Source organism: Protopterus annectens, chromosome 8.part1 (assembly GCF_019279795.1).
Source record: "Protopterus annectens isolate FY-2018-M chromosome 8.part1, PAN1.0, whole genome shotgun sequence".
NCBI lineage: Eukaryota > Metazoa > Chordata > Ceratodontiformes > Protopteridae > Protopterus > Protopterus annectens.
In genome coordinates, this window is record NC_056742.1 from 62,791,246 (window position 1) to 62,811,691 (window position 20,446).

Genomic DNA, 20,446 nt, shown 5'->3' on the forward strand with positions numbered 1-20,446 from the left:
GTACTGTGGGAAACAGAAAAGCTGCATGAATAAAATCAGGAAAAAATACTAGAATTGTTATATTAGCAAATATATTTTTACAAGGAAAAAGAGAAGAAGTATCAAGTTACTTAAGGAGATTAGTAAAGGAAGATGGTAGTGCAATGAGAGAAATAAAAAAAAAGAAATAGAAGTAACTCGGGAAATGATTATGAGTAGTGTAGTATAATATGTACAAGAAATTTCTAAAGACAAATAGAAGGGAGTGAAAAAAACATGGAAAGTAAAAAAAGATAACAGAAAAAGAGAATAGAGTTGGAAAAAGGAGATTTCTTAAAATGGGCTAGATAAAGTATTAAAACAAGTAAATATAGATTTGGCTGCAGGCCCAGATGGAATAGTATATGAAATGTATACAAAATTAAGTTATTGTCAAAAAATATTTTTAAAGATTTTGAATGCAAAGTTAAATGAAGGCTTTATTTAAAAAGAATTATGTAGAGGAATACTTAAATTCATATGAGAGAAGGAGGACAGAAGACAAAAATTGAGAGACCAATAGTATTGAATAATAATGATTATAAGAACTTTATGAAAATAATACAAAAGAGATTTGAAATTAAAATGGAAAATATTATGGAAGATAGCAGATATAGTATAAAGGTGAAGGATTGTCAAGAATTAATGATAAGGGAAACTGGATGATATGAAAAGAAAAGAAGAAGCAAAAATTATGATCGGAGACCTTAATATGGCATTTGTCACAACTGGACATGAAATGTTAGGGTACTAATGAAAGGATATATTATAAGTGAGAAAGATAGAAAATTATGTATGTTAGCATATAATAATAATAAAGTAAAAATACCTGTAAATAACTGGTAAAGCCAAAAGGTACACATGAAGAGTGGTGTAAGACGGGGATGTCCAATGAGTTGTATATGCTGTATACTCTTTCCATTAGTTTTGAATATGATAGTATGTGAAATAAATTACAAAATTAAAGAGAATTGGCTATATATAACACCTGAATGGTTAAGAATTCCATTTCTGTTAGTATATGCAAATTATGTTATAATAATTGCAAAAAACAAAATTTGAATGAAAGAAGTATCAGTTTGCAGAAATTAATGTCTAGAGATGATAGGGGTGACTTTAATAAAGAGAAAAATAAAGGTTTAGGTGATATACTAAAGACTGAGGATATCTATTTTACAATGAATTAAATTTCTATGTTAGGTATAAAATTGGGGAATAAAGATATAAGTAGAATTCAATGGGAAAAACAATATAAGACACAAAACACTTATCTTTTCTTTTTTTCTGGAGAACATATAAATTATCATTCAGTACAAAAAGGCTTATTTGATAAATTCAGCACTGATGGGAAAATAGCTCACTTAGCAAGTGTATTTATGATGCCAACAGTATTTGAGAAGGAATTATTGCAGATAATTTTTCATTTATATGGGGTTCTAGATTATACCCAATAAATGTTATATTTATATGGGGTTCTAGATTATACCTAGTAAAAAGAGGAGTTTTGTATGTAAATAAAGGAGGAGGATGTTTAGAGTTAATTAAACCACTGGCACACACTACTTCATTACATTTGTACAAAGTATTAAAGTGGATAAATGAAAAAGACAAGAGATTAGTAGTAACATTTTTAAATACAACTATGACAAATTTGGGGTATGATAAAAAAGATTAAAAGAGGAAAAAAGTGTATAAATGAGGAAATAAAACATTACCAAGAAAAATATTTTTGTGGAAAAATAAATATTGATAATATACCATACTTTTCTATCTTTTTCTATAAGAATGTAATGATAAAACATGATAAAACATTACTATGTAAAACCATAGGAAAATCTAACAGAATAAAAAATTTAATTTATAAATATAAGAAGCAAATGGTGTAATCAGAAAGTAGAATGTCAAGATTTTTTTGTGAAGACTGGTAATAGATAAATTGCCAGTAAAAGGAAATATGTCATATAAGAAGAAAAGTGATACAATATATATATATATATATATATATATATATATATATATATATATATATATATATATATATATATACATACACACACACACACACACACACACACATTTTGAAGAAGAAGAAACTATAGAATAATTGATTTTGAAGTGTGATTACCTGGTTACCTGGATGACATATTTATTGTTTGGAAAGTTCAGGTGGAGAGCATCGATGCCTTTATGTCCTTTATTAATCGTACTACTGACTTTTTGTTTTTCAGTCATACAGTGGAAATGAATGATGCACACTTTTTGGATGTTAGAATTGTGAAGGATCTTTCCAATAAAAGGTTTACCTCAAAATTATACAGGGAGGAAAACTTTTCCAGTTCTTATTTACATTACAGTAGTAGCCATCCCCTTAACCAAAAGAAAAACATTGTGAAGGGTCAAATGGTCTGAGCAGGCAGAATGACTTCCCTCTGTGATGATTTGTGAATGAGCTGGATTACATTGAGACCCTGCTTTTAACTAGAGGTTACCCTAAGACCCTTACCACCACACTCAAAGATGAAATATTACAAGGTTGAGGTGAAACAATTTTATCATTATTTGGATGTCCACAGGTTTCGTCTTTAGAGATAACCTCCCATAGTGTTCAGCACACAGGAGCAACATAAACAGACTTGAGTGGAATTGAAATTTTTATAATTTTAAACTATAGTCAGGATGCAAGAGGTATACAGAACATTACATCTTAATATTGGGACTTATTTGCTGCTATGCCAATACCCCCAAAGTTTTTTTCTAGATCCCTGAAGTTTAGCTTCAAGACAGGTTTTAATCTAAAGAACATTTTAGAATATTTTTGAAAGTGGATTTAGTTTTATTACTTAGGTGGATAATAGGGTCAACAAAGGTACTTTGAAGTGTGGCAGGTGCCCACAATATCCTTTCATGATGAATGGTTCTGAAGTGTCTTTTCCTTGTTTGAACCTAACTTTGAGAGGTTCTAAGTATTTTAACTGTTTTACAAAGGGTGTTGTTTATTTAGCCCACTGCCTTGTCTGTCACTCCTTCTACTTGGGCAAGACAGAGTGAGCACTGAAACAAAGGGTATATGACCAACTATATGAGATTAATGGGAAGATGGATACCAATGTTCTGTACAGACATATCATTACTTGAAGGATGCAAATTTCAAGTTCTGGGTTATTGAACAGGTTACACCTCAGGATGTAAAAAAAAAACAACAGGGCCCGTAAAAGGGCAGCTAGGTGGGCAGAAATAGTATAGCAGACACAGATGTGTGCAAAATTATCCACCATGTGTCCAAAACTGTATGGAAAATAATTTAAAATAATTCTATTTTTTTAATAATCTAGGTATGTTTGTGCGGCGTGCCACAGTGCGCAAAGATGCTTTTATGAAAAAAATAGTGTAAAAACCAAAATTATTAGTATGTGACAGTAATGTATTATAGGGCCCTGCATGAAGTATCTACAATGGTGGAATGGTTCTGTTTCTGAAGAGGCAATGCCTAGAACTGTGTTATTTCACAGTTGTGTGCACAGATCCATATTCAAATGAGGTGGGGTTACTGAATAGCACAAATGGGTATCCGTGTCCGCAGATCTTATCAGTGTAGGCACATAGCCATGTTGGAATCCACAGAAGAGGTAGCTGACATCAAAATGGGGTTTGTCTGAGAACTTGTAAGCTCATTGGAGCTCAATGGCACCTGTTTTCCCAGTGTGGAGCTCTACTGAGCAAGGGGTGTCTGTACAGTGTCTGCTAAGCTTTGTGCGCCTTCGGGTTGCATGTTTCATTGGGTTTGAGCATTTTTGCATAACATGCCACGATGGGAGGTGTGTACACTGAGTGCTGAGCAATGTTTATCTTTGCAGAGCATGTTTGCCCTGCTCAACAAGGAAGGCTGCAAAAAAAAAAAAAAAAAAAAAAAATTGGCTGGCAAAGGCAATGATATCTTAATTACTGATGACCCCTTAAACTAGGACCATTAACAGTCTTTAATAATGTACTTGGCAGGTGAAGCCCATCACACATGCTGCACCTACAGCAGAGCACTATCATTGTTGCATACACTCTACAATCTGATTTCACCCCCATACTCTGCACCAGTGGATTACACACTTGAGAGTTTTAACTGAAGGACTACTAAGGGCTGCTGCAGGTCTGCTACATATGTATGTGCTAGATGCTGAGGTCAATGCTGCTGCTGGTGACTATAGCACTAGACTGAGAAGAAGTCTGTTTAGGCCCAGGGTAACCTTTTAGGAGCTACATGAGCTGGAGATTGTAGAGTGATACAGGGTGGACAGGGGCATACAACAAGAATTCACTGAGCTCTGCTGACCCCAACTCAGACCCAGAACCAATAGAGGGGAACCCAACCCAATGGAAAAAAAGGTATGTGTAGCTCTTAGCATACTAACTACAGGTACTTTTCAAAGATCAACTGGGGACATAATGGGAGTCTCACAGGAATCACTATCCAGGGTACTCCATCAATTCCTGGATGCCATGCTACCACATGCCAATGAGCACATTTATTTTCCCCTCACCCCTAAGGCAAGGGCCTATAGTAAATGTAGTGATGGTGTAAGAAATTTAGTTTTTAGAAATTGGAACATTTTGAGAAGTACACCAGAATTTTTCAATATTATTTTTGATAAACCCAGCTTCTTTTATCGTAACTGTATGCATTTAAAACAATTATTATGCTACAAGGATATTAAATGTGGAAGTAATAATCAACCCACTATATAAAAAGGAACTTTTCCTTGTTTCAATTGTAGCTGTTGCACATTTATTAATAATGAAAGTAACTTTATACAACAGGTTACTGGGAAAACATGCATTTTAAAATGTTTTGCTACTTGTAATACCCCTAATATAGTATATTTAGCAACTTGCCAAGCTTAATCTACTTTTTATGTAGGCAAATCCATCAGACGCCTTAAGGATAGACTAATAGAACATAAATCCGATATAAGGAGGAATGTAGTAACAAATTCATCAGCAAAACATATTAATGAGCATGGTTCAAGTCATACCTTTACATTTAGAGTTTTAACTGTTGTTTATCAGAATATAAGAGAAGGTGACATAAATAATAAACCAGAATTGAAAGAATATGACTGGATCCTATTGTTACAAGCTGACATTTTTCCAGGAATTAATAAAATGCTTACATTAAAGCCTGTCCAAAAAGACAGAATGTCTTATTTAAAGTAATTATTCAGAGTAGGTTTATTTAGGGTGGCCACGGTGGTGCAGCGATTAGCATTGTCGCCTCACAGCAAGAGGTCCCCTGGTTCGATCCTTGGCTGGGGTGCCTTCTGTGCGGAGTCTGTATGTCCTCCCTGTGGTCATGTGGGTTTCCTCTGGATGGTCCGGTTTACTCCCACATCCCAAAGACATGCTGTAGGTGGATTGGACACTGTAAATTGGCCCTAGGTGTGAGTGCGTGCCTTCTGTGAAAGGTTGGGTGCCGGGCTGGCAACTTGACACCATAAAACTCCACTGCCAATCATGAGTGGACAGGTGATCTGCTGTGGCAATCCCTAACTGGGAATAGCTGAAAGAAGAAGATTCAGCGTAGTTTTATTTATAAACTATTGTGCATAAGTTAGAATTATGAACGTATGTTTTTTTTTATATATATTTGTTATATGCTATTTTATATACATAATGATATCTTAAATTTGATTAGCTGAGCTTTATTGAATAATTGATGGAATTTTGTATTTAAATGTATTTAAATGTGGAAGAGAATGATTATTCTATCTTCATAGGTTCATAGGTTCATAGGTTGGTACTAGGCTATCAGCCCTAGGGCCTATACAAGCCTAGCCATAACAATTCCCTGGCTATTTCTTCCCACATTATTTACTTTCCTGGACCCCTATCTAGCAGGGCGACTGACATGATCCCTGGGGTGAATTTCCTTTCTCCCATCCAATCGTCAAGGTTCCTCTTGAAGAGGTCCAAAGTGGCACTGAGGAAGGGTTGTAAAAACTGAAAGCTTTGCCTTTATTGTTTTTAAGAATAAACTTCATAGTATGTTGTTCCAGTCATTTCTTTTTCTGTGATTTGGTTACCTATGAACTGTTACTTCACCAATGTTCTTGTTTCTTCTGTGTCTGTGAATGTCACCTTGTAGACAGACACAGGTGAGCAGGTGATGTACTGTACAATGGTTCAACACATGCCGTGGGCAGGCCATCTCGTTCCTGGCCATATGTTTGCCTATCTAACTGCAACCAGCCACATATGGCCATACCACTAACTGTACACACATAGCAGGGATAGTGACAGTTACCCCATTCCTTGGACACTAGATACAATAACAGTACCAAACAATATCACTCTGCAGGCCACACATGCTGTCTAGCACAAGGCTACCTTGCGTACTTCACAAGTACTGTGCCTGGAATTACATATACAACAGATGTACTTCATGGCATATATGATAAGTACTGCAAGCTATAGTGTGTAATAGTAGATAGGTAGGGGTTCTCATCTCGCATCAGCCAACTCTGTGTGTGTGTTTGTAAATATATCCCCAAGCAGCACTAGGGGCAGCCTGCATAAGCTATCTATGTGCAATGGCTATGCATTTTATGGCCCTGTGACTGATGTCAGTTTGAATAAGTCTTTTAAGATGAAAGTGCTTAGTGATTCTTTTGCAATAAAGTTTGGTGTGTTTTACATGACACCTTTTTACTTTTGAGTTTATTGCTTTTATTAGTACATTTTTACCTATTTATGGAGCTGTGGACCATACATGGTAGAGTGGACAGTTCACTGTTTCTGGCCATGAACATGGGAACTGCTTCTGCCAGGAGTAGCACTGGCACCACCATGCCCAAGGTCAGTTGCGGTGCTAGTACCTAGTGTTGACTGCAAAATGCAGGGGCTATCTCCCCCATGGGACTGCCCAGGACCACATGCCCATTGCCTGCCATGTCATGAAGTGGACAGTACACTTCCCTCTGTAGCACTGGAGGTACTGCCACTATGGGAGCATGACTGTGCATGGCCATGTGGACTCTCAGTAGATGGTGTTGCTGCTCTACATCCACATGTCCGACGCCCAACTCCAACTAGATATTCCAGCACAGACAATGTGCAGTCCAAGACAGACACTGTAGCGGCCCACCATCTGTCCACTGCATCAGTGAACTCTTCCAGGGCAGCCCCAATATGGTCGAGACAGTCACGGATGTCAGACTGTGCTGTGTCCATAACCCTAAGCATCGATCTGGTGTTGTGTTCAGAATATGCTTGGGCCTTCATGATGGCCTGAGCCATGGACTGAGTGACCTGTGATGTGACACCTGTGACAGGTGGTGGATGGACAGCAGTTCTATTATGAGCTCCCCTGTCAATCCGCCTGTGTGGAACCTCACCAGCTCTCTGGCTATGGCCAGTGTCTGCATTCACTGATTCCATAGTTGCCACACTGTCCTGTTTAATATCACCACCCTCTGACTGTCCAGTATCTGTGGCATCTGGGAACTGGGTATGTGTGGGCATACTGACTGTGTGTGGTGACAATGGGGGCAGAAGAGGGATGTCAACCTCTTGGACAGATTCAGCCCCCCAACAACCCCACCTGTGCCTCACTATGGCCATCATCATCATCAGAGTCGGAGGAGACACTGACATAAGGTTGTGAGGGGAACATACTCCAACCCACGGTCACCTGTGAAAATCAATACAAAAGCAGTACATTACTACCTGCACTTTTATGTATGGTAATCCACACAGACTCAAATGAGGATCCACAACTGCATTACCAGTCACACATCTTTTCATCTCCGCTCCTGTGCACAACAGACAACCTCACACCAACATACACAGACAAATCAAGCCCTTTATAATGTGCACGTCAGCCACATCCAGGTAAACTTGCCAGTACAATCTGCCTGTAGGGTATGAAATATGACACTATATGTGATAGACCTACACATAAAAGCCAGTACACCTATCTTGAGAATGATATGCCAGTATTAGTGTCACTGCCTCTGGTATGTAGCATCTCCCTTTTGTGTTTAAACAGGCATCTTGTAGTAATTGCCTCACGTATACCAGGCTTTGTAGCCACTCATAACTAGAAGGTGCAGATGTGTCAATGGTCATTCAAATACACAACTGTGACTAACCAGTCTATGAACAGTAGTTATCTGTTACAGAAGGGAACAGACAAATATTCTACACTGCCTAAACATGACATTTGTACATAGGGCAATATGGCAGCCCTTAACCTTCATTGGGTATATATGATCTGTAAAGAACTGTATCACACTTACCAGGTACAGGTCGATGGACTTGGGCCACTCCTGATGGACCTATGAAAGATGAGCGAGAGGTATTTTCAGCACCACTAAATGTTGCAGCACTACAAGGTAATATGTGCATATATCCACCTGCACAGTGACTACTATGATACTGGCTGTATTCCTGACATTCTGAGTATGTGTGCACAAGTGTGCATAAATCCTAATTCCCCCCTCATAATGCAGATAGACCTAACACCCATGGACAGGTATGTACAGCCTGCCACAATGACTGATACAGTATTACACTGGTGAAAACAGTAGACTTACCTGGATGCTCCTTTGCTGTGGACACTGTGGCACCCACCTCCATGATGTATGTTGTGATGGATGCCTGGGAGCTGTTGCGTGAATTCCTATGTGGCTGTGAGTGGATGTTTTGTTGCAGTCCCTCCACTGGTGGCGGCATGATCTCTGGCAACATCAGCTGCCCTTTGTCATGCAACATTCAGCATGTCTGTGGCTCGGTGTCAGACCAGCTCATAGGTCCTGTCCTGTCAACCAACCTGATTACATCCCACACAAGGTCTTCCCACAATGCAGCCTGCTGCTCCCGATTATATCTCCCCCTGGACGACTAGATCTGATAATGCTGTCTAAGTCCATCAACTATCATATCATTCTCTGCCTCTGAGAAGGGGGCATGTCTTCGGTGGTATATGGCCAGATAATTAACAGTGTGCTATTACAACTGTATGGGGACAGTCCAGCAACACCAGTGTGCCACAATGACAGAAAACAATGCAAACCTGCTGTAGTATATGTTCCCTGTAGGCATCATACCTTTCAACTATACAGATGTTGGCAGACTGTCATGATGTTTGCCTCATAGTTTTGGTCATTTCCACACAAACTTGTGGATCTCTGACAAATATTTAAACACCGTCACTGAGTTTGGACATTTGTCCCCCCATAAATTATGGCTTTGTCCTGGTTTCAAGCTGTAAGAGGTTGACAGGTATGTTAGCCATAGCTGTCAACCAAACATGGACATATGTCAACAGAAACAGGGACTTAGCCAGAGTGCATCAGGGACATTCAGCAACACTTTTAAAATGTTAGAACTATGTATGTGAGACAGTCACTGAATGAGAGGGCTGAATTATAATACATTGATTGACGTTACAGGACTGTACACCTTTACCATTGTCACTATGTATTATGTGTAATTCACTACCTTTCCTACAACAGCCAACCATTACAGGAGGGACTTGACAGAGCTGAGATGTGATTAAAAATCAGAGGCAGTTGAGAGGTATGCCTGTAGGTGTAGGAGAGCAGAGTATCACTGATGTGTCATTATCATAGATCTAACAGAGGCTTACTCTTGTAACCTCTATTCCCCATACCTCCATCCTCCCATCCGCATCCTGTTACATGGAGAAACTATTGCATACTTGCTGGAGTGCAATACTCATTTTTTGAACTTTGCTTCTGGTATACTGTTTGAAATCCGCTCTCTGTGTGAGTGAAGTCTCATACAGAACTTCTCCCCATAAGCAGCTGCTTGCCTTTTTAAGGTACTGCTCATTAGCAGGTAATTTCCTCTGTACCAATGTGGCTTAGAATTGCTAATTGCAGCCAAAACAGCTGAATTGCACTATCATTGTCCAATGACATGCCCCCACAGTGCAATATATAAGGCCTGGGCCCCTTTCTTAGCTGTTCAAGATACTTGCTGTATTGCTGTCTTCTCAACAATGTAATTGAACTGCTAGACAAACTGGATTTGAACCAAGGACTGTGTGTGGCGAACTGTACTGCATGCAAGGCATTTAACAAACTGTACCAATGAGTCTCTGCAAAAGCATGTGTATTTTCAAGATATATGTGCACATATACAAGCTGTGAGAAACATTTCTACATCCATCAGTACTTGCATGGCTTTATATGGCTGTATTTCTGTACCAGGGTCCCAGTTATATATGTACTTTGCCAATGCCGCCTTAGCAGGTGTCTTTCCACAAGTTGCTAATAAAAGGGCACGTATACCTGCTATCACAGGCCTCACTTACATCCATTATTATGTCTTTGGGTGTCTACTGGTGTACTATTGCACCAGAGTCCTAGGTACACTCCCATTTTTTCCATTAGTTTTTATTTCAGTTACATGCCTAATGACTCTAAGTGACAATCAGTATGTTTTGCTGGAAACACCTGTCTTACATCAGATCTATGTGGCTTGGTGGGTTAATGCAATGACCTGTAGGTGAGAGAGGTCTGCATTCAAAACTTGGCAGAGGTTATCATTTTGTACATATGTCAGGCAATGTAATAAGCACATTTAATCAGTAATGATAATTTAAGCATAGCTAAGCAAAGCAGTGTGGTGTGCGGCACCATGCCACTTCACTTTGCTCTGCTCAAACCCTTGCTAAATAATACAAAGAAAAACGGAGGTGATAGGAAAGTGGTGAAATGGGGGCAAGCAGGGGAAAAACATAGTGAAAGGCAGTAAGGGATGTGCAGGAAGGGTGTAGGAAAGACCCCTAGCTATCCATATCTTGTACATCAACAGCTGTGCATTTTGACAGATTTTGTAAATTAATTTAGACTCTCAAACCCCAGGGAGAGGGTGAGAACAACATAACTGTGTTGTGAAGCCAATTAGATCAGATTAGTGGTGTCCAGTGGACACGTGTGCAACATGGAGAGCTATGTATGGGGTGATTTTTTTTTTCTTGGACAGGTGCCCATTTTTTTTTTTTTAAGGTGAGAATGGAATGTAGGGGAAGGGACATAGGTACGTGTGTGGAGGTAAATTGGGTAGGAGAGGATGCATTTGCAGACAGACAAGACAGACGACAGCAGGCAGGGGCAGAGTGTGACACATGATGGTGGTAAATACCTTGGATAAGGAGGGCGTTGTGGCAGCATGACTCATAGGTTCATAGATTCATAGGCCGGTACTAGGCTATCAACCCTAGAGCCTATACAAGCCTAGCCATAACAATTCCCTGGATATTTCTTCCCACAATATTTACTTCCCTGGACCCCTGTCTAGCAGGGCAACTGACATGATCGCCGGGGTGAATTTCCTATCTCTCATCCAATCATCAAGGTTCCTTTTGAAGAGGACCAAGGAGGTGGTCTGCTTGACATATATGGGCAGTCTATTCCAGAGTATGGGGAGTCTCTGGGTCAGAAACCTATCCCTCCAGCATGTTTTGTTCATTGTGATGGCAAGGTTTAGATCCCTGGAGTGTGTGTCTCTGAGGGATTGGGATTTCTTTAAGTGGAGCATGTCCAACAGCTCAGGGTTTGACATGGCCTTGTATGTTAAGCAGAGATCGCCTCTGAGTAGATGATATGCCACAGAGTATAGCTGGAGTTTTTTTAGATGGTCAGTATATATGCCATCTGCTTTAGGCCTGTGATTCTTTTAGTGAGGTATTTCTGCGGCCTTTCCAGCTGTTGCAGATGTCTTGTGAGGTACATACCAAATGGGGCATTATACTCTATAATGGGTCTAATGAGGGATTAGTACAGTGGGACAATGACCCCCTTTTTTCTGGATGAAAAGCCCTTACTGATGAGGTGTGCGACATAGAAGGATTTCCTGACTGTTGTGGCGATGTGGTTATCGAAGGTGAGACCACTATCCACCTGTGTTCCTAAGTCTCTCATCACACTTTCAATGTTTAGTGTACTGACACCTATGTGGTAATTCATGGGTACATGTTTTTTTCCAAAGGGGATAACTATACATTTCTTGGCATTAAGCTTGAGCCCATGGCTCTGGCACCAGGCATCTGTTTTTGTCAGGCCCTTTTGTAGAATATCCACATAATTTGGGGATTCAATAATGGCTTCCAGTTTGCGGTCATCTACAAACTTTGTTAGTCAGAATCCCTTAGTGTTGGCCTGTATGTCATAGAAGTAAATGCCAAACATGAGTGGTCCCAGGACTGAACCCTGAGGTACTCCACTTGTTACTTATCTGGAGCTGGATTTGGAGTCGGCTACTTTTACAATCTGGGTTTTGTCAGTAAGCCAGTTGGCAACCCATCGAGTTTATCTATGATTCCAGAGTGAGGGATGGCATCAAAGGCCTTGGCAAGGTCCAGAAAGGCTGTGTGGACCTCCTTACCCTCATCCACAGCTCTGGAGACTGATTCAAAGAAGTCAGTCAGGTTCAGGAGACAAGATCGGCCCTTCATGAACCCAAACTGGGTGGGGTCCAGTGTTTGAAGATGCCAATGTCTTTGTTTATAAGTTCCATGATAATGCGTTCCATGCCCTTGCAGATCAGGCTCATCAGACTGATGGGACGTTAGTTCCCGGGATCCAAGGTGGATCTCCCCTTGTGGAGTGAGATAACTGCAGCTATGCGCCATTCAGTGGGCACGAAGCCTGAGGTGAGGCTATGATGAAACATGACACTTAGGTGAGGTGCCAGTTCATTTTGTAGTTCATGTAGTACACAGCCCAGAATGTCATCTGGTCCCATGGATGCTGTATTTCTAGCTTTGGAGAGTGTGGTTTCTACCTGTGTGGCTATGATTACCAGAATTTGGCAATCTTTTGGTACTGAGATGGGCCCTTTAGGGGTGAAAGGGGGGTGAAGTTGGCACTAAATCGATCTGCCAAAATATTGGCAATATCCTTGGGATCAGTATATTTAATGCCATTCTGTTGTAACTCAGAGCAGATCTGAGCATTGCCATTTAGATTCTTGACATAACCATAGAATGCCTTGTGGCTGTCTTTGGAATCTTTGGCAATTTAATTTTCGTAACTAGCTTTTGAGGATTTTGTGAGGAATCTCAGCTTCTTACTGAGGCTGGTGAGGGAGTTTATTGCATCCTGGGATTTTCCTCTTTTCTGAAACAGTTTCTTCCTTCTGTTGTATAGTTTGTTTATAACAGGGGACCACCAGATTGGCTTCCTTTTTTTGGAGGAGAGCATATTGGTTCTATTTGGGATGGCACAATTCATACACGAGTGGATGTGCTCATAAAGTGCCTTAGTGTAGGATTCAGCAGTCGAACTTTCAGATCCCGTCTGCATGGGTGTCATGAAGTTTGTCACTTCTGACTTCAGTAGCATGAAGTTGGCTTTGGAGAAGTTTTTTAAGGAGTTTTCCTTACTGGGGGGTGGGGGTGGGATGTGGATGTCAAGGGTGATTTGCTTATGGTCAGACCTGACCAATGAAGGGGTGACCACTGGTGTGGAGCATCTATCTCCCATGTTGGTAATGACCAGGTCTAAGATATTGGAGCCCCTGGTGGGACAATGGATTAGTTGATCCAGGGCATTGGAATTTATGAATTACAAGAACAGTTGGGAAAAGGTGTTGGTAACCGAGTAGTTTTCCCAGCTAATGGCAGGGTAGTTGAAATCACCTAGTATTAGGGTGTTTGGTTGTATTGTAATATTTTCCAGTATGCTTAGAAAGGTGTGGTGAGAATCTTGGGGCATGGTGGGGGATCTGTAGCAAGCTACAATTTGGATTGCAGTCTTATCTAGTGTTAGTTGCACCTGGAGAATTTCAGATGCATTGTGTTGGGCAACTAGCCTAGAGGTGTGAATATCCTTGGTGAATATGGACACTCCTCCACCTTTAGTGTTTCACTCTTGGTTTTGTGGCCGAAAAGTGTGGCAAGACTTGTAGCCTGGCATTGCAGGGGTGCTCTCTGGAGCCTTGAACCAGGTCTCAGTTACTGCACAGATATCTATGTTCTCCATTTTTAGGAGTGCCTCGAGAGAGTGCAATTTGAGGTTTAGACTTCTAGCATTGATTAGCATTGCCTTCAGATTTTGCATGCTTGTATCTGTTACGGTGGTGGTTTTGTCCTTTGAACCATGCCTAAAAAAGGCACTATAGGGTGGCAAGAGCTTTAGCTACTAACCTAAATCCCAGGGGTGGCAGGTGCAGACCATCTCTGGCAAAGCATTGTGGTTTGTTGATCATGTCTTCCCAGGCAGACTGATACTGGATCCCCTTTGAATGACACCAGAAACTTAGCCAATTGTTGAAGTCAATAATTTTTTCCTTATACTGTGGTATAATTCAGGATGAAGGCAGGATGTTACCTAGGGCTAGAGTCATACCTCCCTGGCCACGTGATCTGAGAGCTCTTCCATGTCTCTTTTCATGTAGTCCAGGGAGGTACGTCTCAAGTCATTCACTCCAACATAGACAATGACAGAGTTGTACTTGTACTTGTTGTGGAGTGACTTGAGTGCATGCGTTATGTGGCAGATCCTGTCATCCGACAGGCAGCTGGCTGTAATTTTCTCCTTGTTCAGCCTGGTGAGTGGGACATCAATGTGCCTAACTATAGAGTCACCTATGACTAAAGTGTTGGGTACATTGTCTTGCCTTAGGGGCTGTTGTTGGGTGGCACATTGGTGTTGTGAGCTATGTGTCACTTTGGTGGTGACTGGTGTTTGCTTGCGTTTCAGCTTCGGAGGTCTTTGTTGCTTGGGCAGTTCAATGTTAAGGGCCTATGCATATGTGGGTTTAGTGTTGCTATGTGTGAGAGTTGATGGTGTGGGTTTTGAAGGGCTATGAGTTGCTTGTAGTGCAGTTCTTAACATTCTCCTCTAGAATGTCTAGCACAATCTTGGCTGGATATAGAGCTTTGCTTCCAGTTTGGCTATGTAAGTGCATCTCTCGAAGGTTGTAGTGTTGGGTGGTAGGAGGAGAGGGTTGTCTGTGTACATGAGGCAGTTGCTGCATTGCCCCAGTATGCCCAGATTCACCAGGTGGACAGGAGAAATCACTGGAAGCTGACCCTTGGACATGCCTGTTTTGGTGCTTTTTTGTAAAGTACAAGAGCTGTTTTCCCTTACCTTTGCAAGGTACTTTGCAATTATAGGCTGTTTAGTGCCTATGATTAATTTCTCCTCATTGACAAGGATAGTTGAGTGCTTGCATCAGTTTCAGGCTTCCTAGTGCTTTCCAGCAGGTTATAGAGCAAGTGCTAGTCACAGGGGTTCAGATTTTAGTGCTACTACTGAGAAACCATGGGACAGTTGACATTGCTCCATCATTGCCCTGAGGGTTGCAGTGATGGAAGCTGGGTGCCAGGGTGAGCCTGTCCCTCCAGGTTGCCCAGCGTGCTCTCAATCTGGCACAGGTGATGTTCATAGCTCCTATGAACAATCCTGCACACCATGACTGACAGTTGATCCTATTTGACTGCAGTCCCTCTGCCAAAACTTCCAGGGGGAGGCCAGGCCCCGTCCACTGAGGCAGTTCCACCCGATGCTGCAGGTGGTGGAGGGGCAATGGAGGAGGCACCACTGGCTTGGGTTCCAGATGTGCTAGGACCTGGTGCCACCACCAGTTGAGGCAAGGTAGTTGGATCGCCAGGAAACAGCCTACCCCAATGTGCTGTGGTAATGGGTAATGGAGGTATAGCAATAAGTATAGTGCAGTTATTAACAAAACATTGTTAGTAATAATAGCATGGCAGAACATTGGAAATAACACAATTGCATATCAATGTAAGTTATGTGAAACGCAATAATCAATAACAGAACAGTCAGTATAACAGCATGCCAGTAACAGTTACAGCATGTCCAACAAAATAGGTAATTTAACAAGATATGTTAATATCCATCCATTATAATACATAAGAATAGCACATGCCTCAAAAAAACAATTAATGTAACAACATATGTTAATAGTAAACAATAACCAATAAATAAATGAAGTTAAGGGGTGGGGCAAGAGAGAAAATCAGTCCATTAGTAACATTGATTCTTACTTCCTTGACAAAAGTACTACTATTTACTCTTCAGGTCTGCATTTTCTTTATGTTTACAGTGAGCAAAAGTCTCCTGTAGCTGATTTAGCATGTACATACCTCTCAAGCTATATGCATGGGACACTATGGGCTAAACGGTAACAACTGCGGGTTCACACCTGCACAGAACACTTGCATATCAGATGGACCTATATAACTACCATGGTGTTCTCTAGGCTGAAATGGTGATACTGTGCAATCTAGGTACTCATTGTCATGGTATTCCTGTAACAGGTGGATTATGCACTATTAATTACCTACTGTGAACTCATGACACTTGAGAGACATGTATGTATACAGTACAGACACTAAACAGCAGTCATGCCTTGGTCGGCAGGCATGGAGATAGAACCCAATAGCAGTGACTGCAGCTGCAGCAACTTTTAACAGACACTCCAGGCATACAGCCATACCTACACATTTCTGACTGCACATTGCTGAGTTTTCACATTCTTGCTAATGATTTTAACAGTCTGGGAAATCTAAACACACAATTCTCTACACATATGGGCTACCTCACACATTTACCTGTAGTTCCTATGGAGAAAGACTTTGTGAGCATTACATGATTGCTACTGTAATATTTAGTGCTACCTATCACTAGATTCAAACCCTGGTCTGTGTGTGGCAAAATGTACTATATACAGAGCATTTAACAAACTGAGCTACTGACTCACTCCTGATTACTGACTGACTGATATATGTCTAGAGCTTACCTGGAAACAAAATATTACCTAGCAGTACTACTATGGTGTTATACTAGACTGCATTGACAGTAGAACACACATGCATGACATAAAAGAATAAGACATATAGTAGGTACCCTATACACCAGTCTGATAATGCTGGAGTACATACTATATTGTTAGTGGGTTGAAATATCTTTGCAGGCAACAATTTCAGATCATGGTGTTGGTTACCTCTCCCATATACATTGCTTACCTGAAGTTTATGAATGACAGAGCATTATGTGAACAATACTGGCCTAGAGGCAGCCTTGAACAGTATTATATGTGTTAAACAATACAATTGGCAGCCATTAAATTTGCATTCTACAGCTACTACAATAATATACTTGACAGGAGCACCTTACCTTAGAGTCAGAATGTATACAGCTTTACTGCAATAATTATAAAAAAGACAATCCTGATGTACACCATTTTCTGTGGTGTTATTGATATGGATTCATGTTTTATTGCAGAACAGCTGGCATTATTTCTTTCTTTCAAAACAGCTCTAATTCCACAATTATTGCACTGCAGACTTTAATGTATATACTTTAATGCAGTTTCTGGTACTGTTTCATGTGTTTATTGCACAACAGTTGGCATTATTCATTTCTTCTAAAACAGCTATTATTTCACAATTATTGCACTACAGACTTTATTGTATATACTTTAATGCAGTCCCTGGTATTGTTTCATGTTTTTATTGCACAATAGTTGTCATTATTTGTTGCTTGCAATACCACTCTAATTTCACATTTATTGCACTACAGACTTTATTAAATATACTGTCATGCAGTTATTGCTCTACCCTTTTTTGCTTATTTCAGTATAGTTAGCATAATACATCTGTACTTAACACACTCATGGCACAACCTGGCTAGTTGCCCAGCATGCAACTTGACATTGCATGCCATCTCCTCTGCGGCTGTTGGGAAAGAAGCACACCACTATGCATACCAGTTTTGCAGACATTCAGATTAGATATTGGTGAAACAAAGGTAGAATTACTTACTTACTTGTGGAGCATTCCCTGCCTGAGATTTTTGAACCCTGGTGCCCAAGAGGTTCCCCCTTTCTCTGTTGCAGGTCATTATGGTGGTGACAACACTGCTCACCTGTGTGAAGGATACTAGTAATATTAGTGAGCTCTCTTGCTAGCTGGTCCCAGACCTCTGCCTTGCACTCTGAGCCCTGTAAACCTCCCTGCAGTAGCCAGTCTTCATGCTTTTTTTAGTAGGAGTCCAACCATGACCCTGGACTCCAGAATGCCCAAATGCTGCACCTAAAAGTGCACACCTTCACCAACACCAGCCATAGTACCCTTCAGAGACAGAACTCCAATGGATTTTGCTGTATTCCTGACTAGTGGGATTAATATAGGCTGTTTCCCTGCCCATACATGTCATTGGGCAACATTCAAAAAAGCACTGTGTCACTTAGCTCTGCGCAAACCAGTCCAAGTGAGCACAGATGTGCAAAAACAAGAAGTACCGGAGTCTTAGCAGAGCTTAGCAGTTTGCAAACCAGCCAAGCAGTGCCAAACAGGGCATAAACATTAGCAGCTGTTATCATGTTTATTTAGTGCTTCACAGGTCTTAGCCTGTCTCAGCACAGCTTAGCAGAGTGCAGCGGAGGTATATTTTAAATTATTCTGCAAAATGTGTATTTCAAAATTAAATGCTTGTTTGCTTTCCATGTATTGAAATCCTGGTCCTACTCTACATGGAGCTGTGACTCTACCCATTAAACTACATGGATAATCAGACATCAGGTGTACCTTTACATATAACACTGAACTACCTATAAGTAGTGCAAAGCACTGCCCCATGCAAACATGCTCAGCTACGCTTAGACATACATTTAAATAAATAATTAAATATATCTGCTTTCTATTTTTAAATGTCTGGACATTGTCTGGGCACTGCTTAGCATTGCTGCACTCCACACCATGCCACACAAACTTTTTTTTTATTAAAAATATTAAAACATTAACATGACACTGATGGACAGTCCAGGGAGTCCCCTACCCATCTGAGGACACGGTTACCACTACACCTCTCCCAACACCGATTCAATACTCATGTTCCTTGGTTCTACCTCGGCAACATGCCATTATTAATATGCATGGCAGATGGCTGTGGGGGAACCGTATACACAGACATGGTAACAGTCCATGTAGGCTCTACACTGTGCCTACATGGACTTTATTAAATCCTGGGGTAAGTCTACTTATGAGATGTGTTGATACTTATTTATAAGACCGCTAATTTCACCTAGTTGTTCAAGCTCACCATATCCCTGCACCACAACAGCACAGCACTAATACTAATTCCACATTTGCTGAAGTACTAAATACCTTCCTAAGCCTCTTAAGCAATACACCAAAACAGTTAGACCTCAGCAATACATTTGCACCTCACAGGCTCTGATCATTCTAACTGATACAGTACTCATAACAGTACTGCCATCTACCACCATAAACAAGGATCACCTAAGCTGTATGCTTTGGTCTTAAAACTGCCAGTACATACCGCCACACATGATAATGTCCGAGTTATTGCTTTCACTACAGACAGACATACTAATGCACCACTCACTACAAAGCTGCACAAAGATAAATTGAGGACATTTGTCTCCCATTTACAAGAGTTTACAATGCTAAAAATAATGAAAAAAGAAGAAAACTCCAGGCTACCACAGCTAAACTAGACAGTTTATTAAAATGGTAAACGCTTTTGTGGTAAAACAAGACTGCTTCATCAGGCCATTAAATGATATACAAAACACATATATAAAGTAAAAGTAAACCAATCAAATCTCAAATCACATGTTAAAACAATCAAATATTTAAAAATAGGTTAAACTCAAAACCAATTGAAAGCTCTGAAATAGAGCAATAAAATATTAATTCTATATGTATCCAATCAATACAATGAATTTAAAGGTGCGGACATGAATAATCCTAGATTCAATACTTTCCTGTTACTTTAAAGCATACATGTTTGTATAACTGCAGAAGCTGCTCTGAAGGTTGTTACATTTCCATTGTAGGTAAGTCCATACTCAATGATAATTCAAGCATGTTTGGTTAACCCAGCAGGGTAACAAACTACTCCTGCATTTCCTGTAATCTATAAACAAGTCAATTTGTGATGTGACTGCTAACTATAGAACCACTTCCATGTCTTCCACCTCACATGACCCTTAATTATAACCCTAACTATTAAACATAGCACACTCATTCCAAGGGATTGCAATAACCAGTTCATAAATTTACAAACATATACTACAATCAGAAAATATGCTTAGAAATTCTTGACATCAACACTAATTCTCAGTGCCAGATTGAACCCAACCCTACAAAGGGCCCAAATCTCTTTATTATTTTTCCTGCAAATATTGCATCATTATGCCTCATACCTGCCATTACCCCAACAGTGGTCACATCCTATCACCATGCTCTCCTTCTTTACAGAAGGACTCTGTCAAAGATCTCCTCCAATCCTTCTGTCTTCTGAAATTTCTCCAAGGTATGTTTTCTAGTACTATTTGATGATCTAAAGCAATCTAAATGCTCTCTACCCCACAGGGGCCTCATAGCAAATGTGACCACTTTACCACTGATTCCTGC